The sequence below is a fragment of the Somniosus microcephalus genome, chromosome 2 (genome assembly GCF_052327205.1).
Source record: "Somniosus microcephalus isolate GS21.2 chromosome 2, FLI_Smic_1.0, whole genome shotgun sequence".
NCBI lineage: Eukaryota > Metazoa > Chordata > Chondrichthyes > Squaliformes > Somniosidae > Somniosus > Somniosus microcephalus.
Window position 1 is genome coordinate 233,778,217 of NC_140988.1, and position 19,670 is coordinate 233,797,886.

Sequence of the window (19,670 nt, forward strand, 5' to 3'; positions counted from 1 at the left end):
TAGAGTGGTGATATTGGGGGATTCTAATTACCCAAATATCGATGGGGATAATGCTAGTGTAAAGGGAAAGGAGGGGGAGGAATTTCTGAAATGTGTTCAGGAGAATTTCCTTGACCAATATGTTCTTCACCCAACTAGGAATTGCTGGATCTGGTGCTGGGGAATGAGGTGGGCCAGGTCGACCAAGTGTCTGTGGGAGAACACTTGGGTACGAGTGATCATCGTATCATAAGATTTAGATTAGCGATGGAGAGGAGCAAGGAACAATCTAGAGTGGAACTTCTAAACTGGAATTGGGCTAACTTCAATGTGATGCAAAAGGATCTAGTACCAGGGTAAAATGGGATCAAAGACTAACAGGAAAAACTGTAACGGTACAATGGGTGATCTTTAAGGAGGAGATGTCCCAAGTACAGGCTAGGTACATTCCAACAAGAGGGAAGGGTAAGGGAACCAAAGCAAGAGCTCCTTGGATGATGAGGGCGATAGAGAAGATGATGAAACAAAAAAAGAGGGTGTATGATGCATCTCAGGTGAATTCTTCAAGGGAGAGCCAAACCAAATACAATGGCCCAGAAATTCGTGTCGGGGGCTTCCCGCGGGTGCAAGCCCCCGACCTACACTTACCTAGTGTGCCGGCAGTTGAAGCTTGGGCCTGCGTGGATTTCCTGTCTGTGGCCCGGTTCAGCTCCCGGCGCGCTGTGCTTGCGTGATCCAGCGGCGTAGTTAGTGCGATGTGTCGGCTGGGATCACGTGAGCACTGGGCAACCAATCGGAGGATGCAAAAGTTCATTCATGAGTTTGACAGTAAGAACTGTCAAACTCATGAAAACTCCGGGCGCCAAAAACAGTACTTAAACTTGAAATAAAATTTTAAAAAAATCACACTATTTAAGTGAACTATAAATAACTTTAAATAACTATTTTAAACAATAATTTAAATTTTTGAAAAAAATAATTTTATAAAAAATCGGGGCTAAAAATACACTTACCTTACTGTAAAGTCTTTAAAAATAATAAACCTGTGGAAAAAATGTTCTAATTTTAATTAATAGACCACTTACCTTTTAAAATTAAGTCCGTACGTCTGCTTTTTTAAAGTGTAAAAAGTGGAGGCCTTCACGCACGGGCAAACCTGGAAAAAAAAAGGAAGTTCAACGTACACGCAGACTCCTGCACGCACGTGTTCGACCTTGGTTCAGAGGATCGGAAATGCCGGTTTCCCACGCATGCGCTGTGCATGCAGAAAACCGGCAATTTCATCGGTCCCACGCGTGAGTACACAGTGCTTACTCGCGCGTTGGGACACTAATTTCTGGGCCATTAAATTGAGAGGGGAAGTGAAGATGAAAATCAGATTGGCAAAGAGAGAATATGACAGTAGAATAGAGGTTAACATAAAAGGGAACCCAAAAATCTTCTACCAGCATGTTAACAGTAAGCGGGTAGTAAGAGACGGGGTGGGGCTTATTAGAGACAAAGAAGGTGATATAAGCTTAGAGGCACAGGGCAAGGCTAGAATACTCAATGAGTACTTTGTATCGGTGTTTACTAAGGAGATGGATGCTGACAAAATATCGGTCGAGGTGGAAAAAGTAGAAGCAATGGAAGGGGTGAAAATTGATAGACAGAATGTACAAGAAAGGCTGGGTATGCTTAGAGTGGATAAGTCGCCTGGTCCAGATGGCTTGCATCCCAGATTGCTAAGGGAATTGGGGGAGGACATAGCGGAAGGGCTTGCCATAATTTCCCAATCTTCCCTAGATGCGAGGGAGGTGCTTGAGGATTGGAAAGTGGCAAATGTGACACCATTGTTCAAGAAAGGGTGTAAGGACAATCCTAATAACTATAGGACTGTCAGTTTAACATCAGTGGTGGGTAAAGTTTTAGAAACAATAATCAAGGAAAAAGTTAATGGGCACTTGGAGAGGTTTAAGCTAATTAAGGAGAGCCAACACGGATTTGTAAAAGGCAGATCATGTTTAACTAATCAAATTGAATTTTTTGATGAAGTAACAGAGAGGATTGATGAAGGGAATGCAATGGATGTTGTCTACATGGATTTTCGGAAGGTATTTGACAAAGTACCACATAGAAGGCTGGTTAACAAAATTGAGGCTCATGGAATAGGTGGGTCAGTGCCAGCTTGAATAAGTAATTGACTTAAGGACAGAAATCAGTGAGTTGTGGTAAATAGCTGTTTTTCAGACTGGAGGATGGTAGACAGTGGGGTTCCCCAAGGGTCAGTGCTGGGGCCACTGCTTTTTTGATATATATATATAAATGACCTGGATATTGGAATACAGAGTAAAATTTCTAAATTTGAAGATGACAACAAACTTGGGGGTGTGGCAAACAATGATGATGATATCAATCAACTACAACAGGACATAGAAAGGCAAGCAGAATGGGCAGACAAGTGGCAGATGGAATTTAATAGAGAGAAGTGTGAGGTGATACATTTTGGCAGCAGGAACAGGGAGAGGCAATATACACGTAATGGCACCGTTTTAAAGAGTGTGCAGGGACAGAGGGACCTGGGAGTTAATGTGCATAGGTCCCTGAAAGTGGCAGGACATATTGAGAGAGTGGTTAACAAAGCATATGGGACCTGTGGCTTCATAAATAGAGTTATTGAGTACAAAAGTAGAGAAGTTATGCTGAACCTTTATAAAGTGCTGGTTAGGCCACAACTGGAGTATTGTGTTCAGTTCTGGTCACCACACTTTAGGAAGGATGTGAAGGCCCTTGAGAGGGTGCAGAGGAGATTTACCAGAATGGTTTCAGGGATGGGGGATCTTAGCTACAAGGATGGGTTGGAGAAGCTGGATTTGTTTTCATTAGAGCAAAGGAGGTTGAGGGGTGATTTGATAGAGGTGTACAAGATTATGACTGGTTTGGATAAGCTAGGTGGGGAAAGGCTGTTCCCACTAGTTGATGGTACAAGGACTAGGGGCCTCAGGTTTAAGGTTTGTGAAAGTGATAAGAGGGGATGTGAGGGAAAACCTTTTTACGCCGCGAGTGGTGAGGACCTGGAACTCGCTGCCGACGGAAGTGGTGGAAGCGGAGACACTCAATGTTTTCAAGGGGAGACTGGATAGGCACTTGAGGGAAATTAACTTGCAGGGCTACGGGGATAGAGAGGGGGAATGGGACTGACTCGATTGCTCTACAGAGAGCCGGCATGGACTTGGTAGGCCGAATGGCCTCCTTCTGTGCTGTTAAGACTCTATGACTATGACTCTATGACTATGGTGAGGCCATCCCTGGCCTCCCAGGCAGCAATGTGGTCGGGTGCTGATGCCCTGTGTCCTGTGCAGCATCAGTTGATTGCGGAGAAAGGTGTTTTTGTTGGTGCTGCTGGTATGACTGGTGGTGCTGGTGTTGGGGCTGATCATGGTGGGATTCTGAGGACCAAAGTGATACAGTTTCAAGGGCACCGATGCTGATGTAATAGATGGCAGGTGAAGTAGAGATGACAGAAGTGACCTGTCAATGGTGGGAGAGGTAATGAGGTCAGATGGATGGAGACTTGTGTAAAGACTTTTCAATTTCAATTTCAATTTCCATTTTTTTTGTCACATAACCAAATACAACAAGTGAAATCCAGTCAGTGAATGCTTTTTTCTTAACGAGCCGAGCGCACCAAGCAGCAAAGGACACTTAGCTGCCTGGTACGCACGGAGCCCGCAAGGACGGCAGCCATCTTCATCGGCGCCATCACAATAGGGTCCGCTCTCGCCTCGCTCCACCTTTCCCGCACTCCTGCCCAACAATCTTCAGCTGCCGTGGTACCGACGTCCCGGGGCCTGCTTCTCCTTGGCTCTCCTTCCACCCGGTCTGACCTCCGAGCCTCCCGCGGTGTCCGACCTTCCAGGTCCTGCTTTTCCCGCCCTCGGTCCGCTGGCCGCCTCCCCTCCTACCGGTTCGACCTCCGAGCCTCCCGCTGAGGAGCTGCCGGCTGCCGTGCTACAGCAGGTCGTCGTGGCCTCCATCGCTGCTTCCGCTGCCTCCCCGCCGACTTTCAGCATTTTGAATCTGTAGTGTAAATGCAGTTTAGTGAAGGTAGTGGTTAAAGGAACATTTTTCAATCAGCTGGGAGATTTGAATTGACATTCGAAGCTGACAACTCATCAGCTGATTCAATGGCCACTTACCTCCCACCTCAGCTTCACAGACGAGGTCTACGCACAGCGGGAAACCACTGGGCGAACTGTCAATTCCAAAAAGCTGGAGAAAAAAACATTGATAAGTGGCTGTTAACAAGCCACTAATGATTTTCATTGCCTCCCATCGCTGCGTGTCGGGTCTGTAAAGGCGTGTGGATAACTTCACATTTATCTATGTTATACTGCATCTGCCATGTATTTGCCCACTCACTCAACTTGTCTAAATCGCCTTGAAGCCTCTTTGCATCCTCCTCACAACTCACAATCTCACCTAGTTTCATGTCGTCAGCAAACTTGGAAATATTACATTTGGTTCCCTTGTCCAAATCATTGATATATATTATGAATAGCTGGGTCCCAAGCACTGATCCCTGCGGTACTCTGAGATTGATTTGTGTTAGTATCATGTGGTATACAGTACCAAGTGGTGCCTGCGCTTGGCAGAAATTGTATAGCTTACAGCAATGATATAGCTTTTGATTACCCTGCTACTCAGGTGCTGGACCATTAGTTCTGCTGAAACTCTCCAGTTTCCCAATCATAAGAGCAAAGATAGAGTGTGTTCAGGGAAGAAAGGTGGTATGGTTTGGAGGCAAATTGTTTTACTGATGCAAAACATAAAATTTGAATAAGAGTGATCTGTGAAGAGAAAGGATGGAGAGTGGTGCAGAGAAATGGCCATTTTAATCCCGAAACACTCCGTTATCATTGGATCGCTGGGGAAAAAAAGGCTTTTAATGAAGTTCTGGGCAGACTAATTATAAGCGAGATTAAGAAGCTTTCTTCACAGCCCCATCTCATCCACACTTAATTTTTCGGTTTATTTTTAAAAATACCAGAAATAAAAAAGCAAAAGAGAATTTTACAATGTTTATTTTATTCCTTAACTCTATGCGTTTAGATTCTTCTTAATAAAAGCACCTGGAACATCCTTACTTTCTAACACTATGATAGACTCCTTTATTAATATTGCCACCCATTCTATTTTATGTCTCCTGAAAATGTTATAACCAGGAATAGTAAGTTTCCAATATACAGGTAGACTATCCTTTATCCGAACTTCCGAAAACCGAAAACCTCTAAAAACCGAAAGTTTTTTCGTTCAGCGTAAGTCGTGCGCACGACATGACCAGAGTGGCGCACGACTTACGCTGAGCAGGGCAGAGGGTCACAGAGTTCCCTCCTGGGCAGGAGATTGCAGGCCGAGCCAGGCAGTGTGAAGGAGGTACCGGGAGAGTGAACCCAACAATACAGCGGCCCGTCCGATAGTTGCAGCGGCCCGTCCGATATTCTTTTCTCCCCCCGACCCGACCCGAACCGAACCGCGGCCCGTCCGATATTCTTTTCTCCGCCCCCCACCTGACCCGACCCGACCCCCGACCCATCCGATATTCTTTTCTCCCGACCCGACCCGACCCGAACTGCGGCCCGTCCGATATTCTTTTCTCCCCCCCGACGCCCCCTCGACCCCGACCCCCCCCCGGACCCCCCCCGACCCTGACTCCCCGCCCCGGACCTGAACCGCGGCCCGTCCGATATTCTTTTTTCCCCCCCCCACCCGACCCCCGACCTGATTTGCGGGCCAGCTTAGTAGGAGTCAGCCGATATCCGTCTTTCCAGAGAAGCAGGAAGGGGAATGAGACACGGAACAGTCACAAGAGGTAGCCTGAACTTTTAAAATTTATATTAAGTACAAATTTCCCAGTCTTATAGTAATACCTTCTGAAATCCGAAAAATTCCGAAAACCGAAACTCAGCTGGTCCCAAGGCTTTCGGATAAGGGATAGTGTACCTGTAATAAAAACAGAAATGCTGGAAATACTCAGCAGGTCAGGCAGCATCTGTGGAGAGAGAAACAAAGTTAACGTTTCAGGTCGATGACTTTTCGTCAGAACTGGAATAAGTTAGAGATGTAACAGATTTTAAGCAAGTGCAGGGGCAGGGAAAGGGGGGAGGGGAGGAAAGAACAAAAGGGAAGATCCCTATTTTCTCAGATGGCAGCTGTTGATGATTCTGCTATATCAATTTACACCTCTTCTAGACCCATCTTTTGTTCCTTTACTTGTCCCATTACCATCTCCTTTTGCTTTGTACAATCATACCTTTTGTCATTCAATCACTCCTGCTCTCAACCCTAGCACAGACCTTTCCTTTTGTTCTTTCCTCCCCTCCCCCCTTTCCCTGCCCCTACTGTCGTGTATTGATTGCGAGTTTGACACCAGTCAATACGGTAATGTAATGTGCATTGCATTATGGGAATTACCCGGGAAAACGGCAGTCAGCCATTTTACGCAATAAAGTGAATGTTAGATCCGTGATTCTGAGAGTATGATGTTTTTCAATAACCACACGGATGCTGTAACTTAACAATCAACAGGTATTTACTGGAGAAGGGTAGTCTCAAGACTGGGGGTACAGAGGCATGCGCAAGGTTTATATACAGGTGTGGTCACTGCCGGTACTACAGTATACAGGAGCTGTAAAAGTAGTTCTGTCTTAAAGGTACATACACTACAATTCCTCCCCTTTTAGATTAGTAGTACCCCTAATATTCAAATAACAATTAACACTTTAACATGTACATTAAACAACAATAGTCCATTTATAGATTTAGTCTTTGGGGCGGCTTCCTGATCCTTTCGGGATAACGCCTTTCCTGAGGTTCTTGTTCTTGGTGCGGAGGCGATTCTGGCCCCTTTTCATCGGGCAGTTCATCGGTTTCCACTGCTACTGGTTCTGAGGTAGATGCTACCGGTATGTCGGGTTCATCCCCAGGTACCCGAGACATGGGGTTGACTCGTTCCTGTGACGCTAAGATCTGATCGACGTGGTGTCTCACAATGTTCTCCCCGACATCCACTGTGTACATTAATGGCCCCTGCCTTGTGCATATCGTTCCGGGTTGCCATTTCTCTGTTCGGTAGTCACGGGCCAAGACTGGTTGTCCTACATTGAAGCTCCTTGTCGGCTTCTCATTGATGTGCTGGAATTGTTTATCCTCAACATTTCTTCGCACATTTGGTCTGAGCAAGTCCAGACGAGATCTCAACCTTCGGTTAAAGAACATCATGGCCGGGGTCTGGTGGTAACTGCATGTGTCGCGTTTCGGTAGGCTAATAAGAAATTACCCACCTTATGCTGTAGTGGAATTTCATCGTCGCACATGGCCTTTATCGCCTTCTTAAAGGTTTGTACGAACCTCTCAGCGAATCCATTTGTGGCTGGATGATACGCGGCGGATGTGTAATGCCTTACCCCATTCCTTCTCATAAATTTTCGAAACTCTTCGGACACAAACTGTGGTCCATTATCAGAGCAAATCTGCTCTGGCAAGCCATTTCTTGCAAATATGGTCCGTAGGACTGCAATTGTTTTTTCTGTAGTGGTTGAGGACATTTTTATCACCTCAGGTCACTTCGAATGAGCATCCACTGCTATTAAGAACATTGAGTCCATGAATGGACCAGCGAAATCAATATGCACCCGTTGCCATGGAGAGGAGGGCCACTCCCATGGGTGTAGAGGGGCATGTGGTGGTGCATTTTGGATCTTCTGGCATCCTGAACAGCTCTTGGTTAGGTCTTCGAATTGTTGATCGATTCCCAGCCACCACACATAAGCCCTAGCAAGGCTTTTCATTTTCACTCCCCCCAGATGACCTTCATGTAGCTCATTTAGCACTCTCTCCCTTAACTTGGGTGGAATCACCACTCTGGATCCACACATCACTGTCCCCTGGCATACTGACAGCTGTTCTCTTCTGGATGAGAATGCTGGCAACAGTGAGTCGCCATGTGTTGGCCATCCCCTCACCGTCAAATCATATACCCGAGACAGCATCGGATCATTGCGGGTCTCCTTCTCTATATCCGCGTTCGTTACTGGCAATCGTTCAATTATTGACGAATAAAATATCTCGAAAGGGTCCACTGCTGGTGCTTCCTCCACAGTAGGCAGTGGCAGGCGCGATAGCCCATCAGCGTTTCCATGCTGTTTCGTGCCTTTATATTCTACTAGCTGAAGTGCCCGGCGGTGCCGAGGCTTTTTCGAGGGCATGTTGTTGTTGGAAGAGAGAGAGAGAGAGCGACTGGAGGGAAGAGAGAGAGCGACTGGGGGGAAGAGAGAGAGCGACTGGGGGGAAGAGAGGGAGGGGAGGGGTGGGGGGAAGAGAGGGAGGGGAGGGGAGGGGGGAGGGAGGGGAGGGGGAGGGGAAGGGAGGGCGGGGGGGAGGGGAGGGGGAGGGCGGGGAAGGGAGGGAGGGGGAGGGCGGGGAAGGGAGGGAGGGGGGAGGGGAGGGGGGAAGGAAGGGAGGGAGGGGGGAAGGGAGAGCAGGGGAGGGGAAGGGAGGGCGGGGGGGAGGGGAAGGGAGGGCGGGGAAGGGAGGGCGGGGGGGAGGGGGAGGGAGGAGGGGGAGGGAGGGCGGGGGGGAGGAAGGGAGGGAGGGGGGAAGGGAGGGCAGGGGGGGAGGGAGGGCGGGGGGAAAGGGTGGGGGAGGGGAGGGGGGGATGGAGGGCGGGGGGGTGGGAGGGGAGGGAGGGGAGGGAGGGCGGCGGGCGCCCCCCCCGAGGGTCGCGGCCCCCGAGGGTCGCGCCCCCCCCCCAGAGGTGAAGACCGCCGATTGCGCGCGCAGCAGGAGCTGAGACGCGGCGTCTCTGTCGGCCGGCGGGCCCGGTTGCCAGGGCAACCGTGACGCTGACCAAGCCAGAGAGAGAGACGCCGCGCCTCAGCTGCTCCTGCTGCGCGCGCGGGCCCCCCCCCCCGAGGGTCGCGGCCCCCCCCCGAGGGTCGCGGCCCCCCCCCAAGGGTCGCGGCCCCCCCCCCGAGGGTCACAGCCGACCCCCCCTCCCCCCGAGGTGAAGACCGCCGATTGCGCCCGTTGCCAGGGTAACGCTGGACGCTCAGCAAGCCCGGGCAGAGAGAGACGTCTCAGCTCCTGCTGCGCGCGCACCCTAGCGGCGCTGGGCTGAGGCTCGGCCCTCCAGCCTTCGAGTGGGGCCGGGAGGTGCCTAGCTCGGGCGTGGGTGCGGAGGAGACGCCGAGGCTTCTAGGCCTACCTGGAAAAACGGGGAAAGGTAGGAAAATTAATGAGATTAGATAAGTTAATTACTTTCTAAATCATTTTTTTTAAAAACAATATGTGTTTTAAAAGCAACGTTTTTTTTTAAGACGCAGAAAGCGGGAAAAAGGAAAAGTTTGGAATCAAGATGGCGGCGACTCACCTCGGTTCAGAACGATAAAGCCCGGCCACACGCGCACCGATTGGCCCGGCGGCACACGCCAGCAACCCGGCGTACGATTGGTCGAGCTCGAGGTCACTCTGTCGCTAATGAGCGGATAATGAGATGCTAATGAGCGGAATGTTGAAGGTTTTTGGGATACCGCGGGCGCAATTTTAGCCCGGCCGAAACGTAAATATGCTTAAAACCGTCACGGAAGCGTAAGCTTTCTTTGGAGGTAACGCGCGCGTAGGTACGCCCTGTAACTTTCGAGTGCATACCCGCAACGCACACGCGATGACAGACAGATAGACAGATAGACAGATTTCATATTGATTCGCCCCTAGAAACAGGGACCATCTTTGTAACCATTGTGCAGTCATCACTGGAACGCCCTTCTTAGGATTAAAGATGGAGACAAGTGGTTGGTGGTCAGTCAGCAAGGTGAACTTCTGCCCATGCAGATAGTGGTTGAATTTTTTTACTCCCCATACTAGGCTGAGGGCCTCCCTGTCAATCTGGGTGTAGTTGCGCTCGGCTGAGGTTAGTGACCGAGATGCAAAGGCTACTGGCCTCTCCAACCCGTCTGGGAATTTGTGTGACAGCACCGCTCCAATACCATAGGGTGATGCATCACATGCCAAACTAATTGGTAGTGCTGGGTTGAAATGGGCCAACACCTCTTTTGATGGGATCAATTCTTTACACTTCTGGAAAGCTCGTCTACGTTCGTCATTCCACTTCCATGGTACCCCTGTTTGCAGTAGGGTGTTCAGTGGGTGTAATACCGTTGACAAATTTGGTAAGAACTTGTGGTAGTAGTTTACCAGCCCGAGGAACGACCTCAGTTGAGACACATTTTCCAGTGCTGGAGCCTTGACTACTGCCTCAATCTTGTCAGGGGACTTATGTAACCCCTCTTCATCGATGACGTGGCCACAATACGAGATCTGTTTCTGGAAAAACTCACACTTGTGGCGATTAGCTCGTAGCCCATACTCCTTTAATCTGGTGAGCACCTTCTCCAAGTTGGCGAGGTGATCACTGTCATTTTCGCCCGTGACCAGGATGTCGTCCAAATAACACTGGGTCCCTGGAATCCCTTGCAGGACTTGATCCATTGCCCTTTGCCAAATAGCCGGAGCCGATGCTACCCCGAACACCAGCCGGTTGTATTGATAGAGACCTTTATGAATGTTAATCGTAAGGTATTGTTTCGAAGCTTCTTCTACCTCCATTTGCAAGTACGCCTGGGCTAGATCAATTTTGGTGAAGCGTTTACCTCCAGATAGCGAGGCGAAGATATCCTCAATTCGTGGAAGCGGATATTGTACCGTGTGAAGGACTGGGTTCACTGTCACCTTAAAATCCCCACAGATGCGGACCTTCTTTGGTTCCCCAGGCGTATTACTCAATGACCTCTTCATTACAGGAACGATGGGTGTAGCCCACTCGCTCCAGTCTACTTTGGACAGTACTCCTGAACGTTCCAACCCTTCCAGCTCTGCTTCGACGGCTGGTCGGATCGCAAAAGGCACTGGTCTGGCCTTAAGAAACTTTGGGCTTGCATTTTCCTCTATTTTAATCATTGCTGTTATGCCTTTTAGTGTTCCGAGTCCCTCCTGGAACACTTCTTTTGCGTCAGTTAGCATTTTTGACAGTCGTCCAGGTGTGACGTCGTCATCCTTTTTGGCCTCAACCTTCAGTGCCTGTATGGAATGCCAATCTAATTGTATCTTCCGGATCCATTCATGTCCTAGCAGTGGTGGTCCTCCATCTGGCAATACATATATATCCATTTTAGGTATTTCCTGGCCTTTATATATCACGTTCACCCTTATTTTTCCTTTGGGGTAGACTTTTTGCCCTGTGTACGTCTTCAAGACAATCTCTGTAGCTTTCAAGGGTATATGTGAAAATATAGTCCCTTTGGTTTACGAATGTTAGGGCTGATCCTGTGTCCAATTCCATTTTCACTTGGACTCCGTCTATCATGAGTGTAACCCAGATAGTCTGGTGATCCTCCATTTTGGTTACCTTATGTAGTTTCAGACAACCCAGCTTCTTGCTTCCGGAGTCTGTGTCACTTTTCTGTTCGTGTGAACTACTGTCCATCACCTGGTGCACCTTTTTGTACTTCTCCTGTGAAAATTTCTTACTGTTGGTTTTCTTCCCAGACCTGCAGACTCTTGCTATGTGTCCTGCTTTTCCACACTATCTGCACACTTGGTCCTTGAACCAACAATCCTTCTGGCCATGTGTTCTGCCGCAGCGATAGCACTTCCCTGTTCCATAGGACATTTCGTTGGTGCCATATTCTTGCGGTCTCCGTTGTATCTCTGCAGCGCCCCTTGCGGCTGCTTCGTGTGATACTGCCATACTGAAAGCCTTGTCCAGCGTAAGATCCTTTTCTGATAGAAGCCGTTTCTGGGTTCCTTCACTTTGCAGCCCACACACAAACTTGTCCCTTAACGTATCTCTAGTCCCGCTCCAAACTGGCAGTGTTTCGATAGCTTGCGCAGTTCCGTTAGGTACTCAGCATTGCTTTCGTTTTTGTGTTGGTTGCTTTTATGGAACTTAAATCGTTCTGCTATCAGCAGCGGTGTGGGGTTTAAGTGGTCCTGTAGGATTTCTACGATGCTTTTGAAATTCTTGTTCACCGGCTTCTCTGGGGTTATTAGGTTTCGCAGTAACCCATAAGTTTTTGCACCCATGGAATTTAACAAAACCAGTGCTTTCCTAGCATCTGGCACTTCATTCGCCCTGCAGTACACCTCAATACGTTCCACATATGTCGCCCAATCTTCGACTTCATTGTCGAACGTAGAGATACTGCCACTCTTCGGCATCCCTGGGTGTGATTTAACTGTCAAAAATGGCGTCTCCCGCGCTTCCCCTTCTTCTCCACTGGCACAAAATGGCGTCTCCCGCGCTTTCCTTCCTTCCCGTGCTCGCCCTTCTTCTCCGCTGCGGCTTCTAAAAATGGCATCTCCCGCACTCTTCCTTCTTCTCCGTGGCTCAATGGCATCTCCTGCGCTCTCCCTTCTTCTCCCCGCGGACACTGTCCAGCCCTTGAGCCCTGGCCATGCTCTGTGCTTTTTTTTTTTTTTTTCGTTTCCTCCGCTCGGTCCTGAACTCGGCTGTTGCTTTACCCTCTCTCCGTTTTTTTTTTTCTCTCGACGCCGCTCTGTTTTCAACCCCCGGCTGCGCCCTGTGCGCTTCACCCTCTGTCTTACCCCGTCGACGCTGCTCGGCTTTGTCTCCGCCGTCGGTCGGCTCCAGCCGCCGCTGTCCGGGAAGTGTCTGTGCTGTACCTGTCGTCAGTCTCTTGCTGATCGTCGTGGCTGGGGAACCAAGCCCGGCTCTCCACAGCCTCCCCTGCGATGTTCACTCTCTGCCGGACGACTGGGCGGTTGCTCATGGTCGACGCCCGTGTTTCTGGCCTTGACTTTCTTCCACCGCCCTCCCGGAGCGAATCCTCGAAGTGAAATGCAGAGTTGCGGGTAGATTCGAATCGACACTCGTCGCCACTGTTAGATCCGTGATTCTGAGAGTATGATGTTTTTCAATAACCACACGGATGCTGTAACTTAACAATCAACAGGTATTTACTGGAGGAGGGTAGTCTCAAGACTGGGGGTACAGAGGCATGCACAAGGCTTATATACAGGTGTGGTCACTGCCGGTACTACAGTATACAGGAGCTGTAAAAGTAGTTCTGTCTTAAAGGTACATACACTACAGTGAACATCGCAGTTATAAGCCTGTCTGCCTGACTCTGATTTAATTCGATGTATCTACATGCTTGATTGAACGCATTAAAGCTTAGATACAACATTGGCGACGAGGATAACGAACGGAATCATTTTAGATAGGTAGTTGCCCAAGTTTTAGTTAGCTAGGATGGAGAAGACCGACATTCAAAATTTTGCATGCTTCGCCGAGCCAGCCACGTTGGGTCCAAGATGGACGAGGTGGTTATCGTCTTTTGAGCTTCATGCCGATGGCAAAGGATTCATTATCAACGATACCTCTACAAGTGCCACAAAGCAGAGGAGAAGAGCTCTACTTCTACACCTAGCAGGACCAGATGTACAGGATATCTTTTCGACTCTACCGGACACAGGAGAGCCAGCAGACTACACGGCGGCGGTTAGTGCTTTGAATCAGTACTTCGTGCCCCAGGTCAACGCAGCATTTGCTAGACAGACTTTTCATAATTTGTCCCAGAAGACAGGTGAGACTGTGCAACAATTTGCTACTCACTTGCGGCAGGCTGCTAAAGACTGTGCTTTTGGGGGGGATGCAGATAATCAAATAAGAGACGCTATCCTGAGTAGGTGCACGTCAGCCTCTGTGCGGAGGAAATTGCTAGAGGAAGGGCAAGGTCTAACGCTCGCCCGCACGTTACAATTGGCCTCACAATGTGAAAACGTTGAGGAGCAGATGTCAGCCATGTCATGTACAGAGAAGGTGGAGACAGATACTGTTCATCGTGTTACACAGAAAAGAGGGTATTATGCGAAAAGCTCGACAGGGAAACCAAAGGGAAATGGCAATAGGAACGAAAGGAAATGTTACAGATGTGGACACACAGACCACATGGGCAGAGATCCGAAATGCCCAGCACGCGGACAAACGTGTCATAAGTGCAAGGGAAAGGATCATTTCTCCAAAGCATGCCACACAAAGGGTGCAAAGAAACACAGTGTGAATAATGTAGAGGAACAAAATGACTTTGCATTTGCTGTTACTGGAAATAACGTGACAGAGAGACTTACCTTTTGTGTGGGGGGAGTAAACCTGAGAATGTTAATTGATTCGGGTGCAACTAGTAATGTGATAGATGAGAATATATGCGAAGGATTAAAGTCAGAACACATTAAGTGTCAGTCACATGTCCCTAAGACAGAGAGAAAGTTATTCTCTTATGCTCCTAGCCGACCACTGTCAGTTAAAGGTGTATTCACATGTGGGATTACAATAGGTAAGAGAACTGAGCAGGCGGAGTTCATTGTGGTTAAAGGCCATGGAGAGCCGTTGCTAGGAAGGGAGACAGTCATGAAACTGGGAGTTTTAATAATAGGCACAGATGTCTCAGCTGTGGTAGATGTAAGACAGCTACTAGAGCAGCGGTATCCAAAGGTGTTCCGGGAGTAGGAAGGCTGAACACAAAACAGATCAGTTTGTATATCGACCCACAAGTGAAGCCTGTGGCCCAGCCACTCAGGCGTATACCATTCAACTTAAGGGGGCAGTAGAGGCCAAAATAAAACAATTGAGGGACATGGACATTATCGAACCTGTAACCGGTCCCACCCCATGGGTAAATCCTGTGGTTATTGTGCCAAAAGCGGATAAGGATGTAAGGTTATGCCTAGACATGAGACGAGCAAACCAGGCAATAGTGAGGGAACGATATCCAATCCCCACTGTTGATGAGATACTCCAAGGTATGAACGGCTCGACGGTGTTTAGTAAGCTAGACCTGAAATGGGGTTATCACCAGCTAGAAATGACCCCTGAGTCACGAGAAATCACAATGTTTGCAGTACATAACGGAGTATACAGGTACAAGAGGCTGATATTCGGTGTATCTTCAGCTAGTGAGCAATATCAGCACGAGATAGCTAATGCCTTAGCTGGAATAGAGGGTGTTGAAAACATCTCAGACAACATTATCGTGCATGCACATGACCAGGAAACGTGCGACAGACGCCTGCATGCTGTCATGACCAGACTAATGGAAAGTGGACTGACACTAAACTCAGAGAAGTGCCAATTCAACATGGACCGATTGATTTTCATGGGAATCCTGTTGTCTGAAAAGGGCATCGGACCAACAGCAGAGAGAGTGCGAGCGGTGGCAGAAGCTCGGGAACCAGAGAATGCTACAGAGGTGAGGAGTTTCTTGGGACTCGTTGGGTACAGTAGCAGATTCATCCCGCAGTTTGCAATGCTATCAGAGCCACTGCAACGCCTGACGAGAAAAGACACACCATTTAAATTTGGATCACAGCCGAGACAGTCATTCAGTGCACTCAAGGAAGAATTGGCCTGAGCTGGCACTTTAGCATATTTTGATAAGGACACACCAACCAAGGTGATAGCAGATGCCAGTCCTGTAGGTTTAGGCGCAGTACTAGTTCAGGACCAACAGCGACAAGAGGTGTCAATATGCTATGTAAGTCGTAGTTTAACAGACTGTGAGAGGAAATACTCTCAAACAGAGAGAGAGGCCTTAGCTCTTGTATGGGCTTGTGAGAGGCTGCATCCATATGTGTATGGCTGAAAATTTAAATTGGTAACTGACCATAAGCCATTACAGGTCATATACGGCCCACACTCTAAACCCTGTGCCCGTATAGAGAGATGGGTACTTAGATTACAGCCGTACGATTTTAAGGTGATACACATTCCAGGCAAGCAAAACATTGCAGACCCACTGTCACGATTGCTGGGGGAGACAGCAAAACAGGAGAGACATTCTCATGGCTCAGATGAATACGTGAGATTTGTAGCTGTGAGTGCGACACCAAAAGCACTCACTACTAGAGCGGTGGAGGAAGCCTCTGCTACCGACCCAGAGCTGATTGAGGTACGGAAGGCAATCACAAATGGACATTTTGAGAACTGTAAAGCTTATGCAGCAATTGCAAATGAGCTGTGTGTAGTGGGGTACCTAGTTCTTCGGGGAACACGCATCGTGCTACCCACAGTGTTACACGCACGAGCCCTGGTGTTAGCACATGAAGGACACTTGGGAATAGTTGGAACAAAGCAACATCTCAGAAACAAGGTTTGGTGGCCTGGCATGGACAAGGCAGCTGAAAAACACTGTAAAGCGTGCCACGGCTGTCAGATAGTAGCCAGACCCGACCCACCTGAACCGTTGAGACCAACACCATTACCGGAGGGCCCCTGGCAGGATGTAGCTATAGACTTACTGGGACCCTTGCCATCCAACCACTCCATTCTTGTGGTAGCTGATTATTATAGTCGCTACTATGAATACAACATCATGACCGCCACAACAACAGAGAAGGTTATTGATAGTTTATAGTCAATCTTCAGCCGTCATGGTTTGCCAATCACCTGCAAATCTGATAATGGTCCCCAATTCAGATCTGAATTATTCAAAGAATACTGTGACAACAACGGGATCAAACACCTGAAAATGACAGCAAAATGGGCTCAGGCTAACGGAGAAGTTGAGCGCCAGAATGCATCGCTGATGAAGAGAATCAGAATTGCTCAGTCAGAAGGACTCGATTGGAAACGTGAACTTAGAAAATATGCGACTGTGTACAGGAGCATTGACCATGCCACGACAGGAAAGAGCCCGGCAGAACTGCTCTTTAAACGGAAAATGAGAGGAAAACTGCCAGACATCACAGAGTCGCGCGCAGACATGGAAGTACGTGACCGGGATGCAGAACAAAAAGGCAAGTCCAAACTATACGCAGATGAACAGCGGAGAACACAATATTCAGAGGTGGAAGTTGGCAACACGGTGCTGGTACGGCAGGACAAAGTGGACAAGTTCACCACTCCTTTTAATGCCACACCCCACAAAGTTTTGAGTAAAACAGCGAGTCAAGTAGTAGTAGAATCTCCAGACAGAGCACGCTACTCGAGAAACACTACAATTGTGAAGAAATACAGAACCAATGGACCAAAGGAGACACTCCATGAGCAGGAGGAAACACAAGGGATTGAGGACAGTATAGTAGACCCTGACACACATACCACTGTGACACAGGCAATACCCACTGACACCAACATGTCAGACATACCCAATACAGCCAGACCTCAAAGGGTTAAAAGAAAACCCTAAAGACTGTCTGATTATGTCACAACATAAACTGTGCGAGAACTGCATGGGTGATGTTAAATGTTTAAACCTGGGAATTATTTAGTTGTGTGGTAAGACACAAGTTTGTAAAAAGTTTATAAACCAAATAAGTTATGCAGTGTTATTGTAAGCAACTGTTTGTAAACTGCAAGTTTGTTTCCAAGGAAAAGGGGGATGTCGTGTATTGATTGCGAGTTTGACACCAGTCAATGCGGTAATGTAATGTGCATTGCATTATGGGAATTACCCAGGAAAACGGCCGTTGGCCATTTTACACAATAAAGTGAACATCTCAGTTATAAGCCTGTCTGCCTGACTCTGATTTAATTCGACGTATCTACATGTTTGATTGAACGCATTAAAGCATAGATACAACACCTACACGTGCTTAAAACTTGTTACATCTCTAACTTTTTCCAGTTCTGGCGAAAGGTCATCGACCTGAAACGTTAACTCTGTTTCTCTCTCCACAGATGCTGCCTGACCTGCGGAGTATTTCCAACATTTTTCTGTTTTTATTTAATACCAGAAATATGCTTATTTTCTGTGTGCTGCAATGTTCTCCTTCAAACACATCCTGGTTGTGGGATGTTTTATTTCTAATAAAGCCGAGGCATTGAATACAAGAGCAGGGAGGTTCTGCTTGAATTGTATAAAACACTAGTTAGACCACAGCTAGAATACTGCGTGCAGTTCTGGTCACCACATTACAGGAAGGATTGGATTGCAGTAGAGAAGGTACAGAAGAGATTTACGAGGGTGTTGCCAGGAGGGGAGAATTTTAGCTACAAGGAAAGATTGGATAGGCTGGGTTGTTTTCTTTGGAACAGAGGAGGCTGAGGGGAGACTTAATTGAGGTGTATAAAATTATGAGGGGCATAGATAGAGTGATTAGGAAGAACCTATTTCCCTTAGCAGAGAGGTGAATAACAAGGGGGCATATATTTAAAGTAATTGGTAGGCGATTTAGAGGGGATAGAGGGGAAATTTCTTCACCCAGAGGGTGGTGGGGGTCTGGAACTCACTGCCTGAAAGGGTGGTAGAGGCAGAAACCCTCACCACATTTAAAAGTGCTTGAATGTGCATCTGAAGTGCCGTAACCTACAGGGCTACGGACCAAGAGCTGCAAAGTGGGATTATGCTGGATAGCTCTTTGTTGGCTAGCGCGGACATGATGGGCTGAAATGGCCTCCTTCCATGCTGTAAATTTCTATGATTCTATGATTCTAATTTCTGCACAGATTATGGGTGAACTACCTCCCAAACGTCATCCACAGAAGATACAGCCCCCTACCCAGCATGTGCTATTTGGTAAAAATAACAACAGAGAATGCTGGAAAAACTCAGCAGGTCAGGCAACATCCGTGGAGAGAAATTTGAGTTGACGTTTCGGGTTGAAACCCTTCTTCAAAACTGGAAAGAAAATAAAAAGATCGAAGGCAAAGCTGCGATCGAACAAAAGAAGAAAAGGAGACAATAAAAGGTATTAGAAGCCAGATGAGATGGTAATGGGCCCGTGGAGACAAAAGTCAGCTGAGATTAGGTGTGATGTGTACTGGCAGGATAAGGACAGCTGCCAGGTGAGAGAGAGAAACAAAAGGAAAGGAGGCGGGGTGGGGGGGGGGATGGCGGGAAAGGAGGACCCAAAACAAAGGGGTGGAAAAAATTTAAAGGAAAAAAGTAATAGAGGCCGAGGTTATGATCTGAAATTATTGAACTCGATATTGAGTCCGGAAGGCTGCAAAGTGCCTAATCGGAAGATGAGGTGCTGTTCCTCGAGTTTACGTTGAGCTTCCGTGGAACAATACAAGAGGCCAAGGACGGTGAGGTCCGAGTGGGAATGGAGCGGTGAGTTAAAATGACAGGCGACCGGAAGCTCGGGGTCACCCTTACGGACTGAACGGAGGTGTTCCGTAAAGCGGTCACCCAATCTGCGTTTGGTCTCCCCAATGTAGAGGAGACCGCATCGTGAGCAGCAAATACAGTATACTAGATTGCAAGAAGTACAAGTGAATCGCTGTTTCACCTGGAAGGGGTGTTTGGGGCCCTGGACAGTGGGAAGGGGGGAGGTATAGGGGCAGGTGTTACATCTCCTGCGCTTGCACGGGAAGGTGCCAGGCGAAGGGGAAGGGCTGTTGGGGGTGATTGAGGAGTGGACTAGGGTGTCTCGGAGGGAGCGGTCCCTACGGAATGCTGAAAGGGGAGGGGAGGGGAAGATGTGTTTGGTGGTGGGATCACTTTGGAGGTAGCGGAAATGGCGGAGGATGATCCGTTGAATGTGGAGGCTGGTGGGGTGAAAGGTGAGGACAAGGGGAACCCTATCGTGGTTCCGGGAGGGAGGGGCAGGGGTGAGGGCAGAAGTGCGTGAGATAGAACGGACACGGTCGAGGGCCGTGTCGACCACGGTAGAGGGGAATCCTCGGTTGCGGA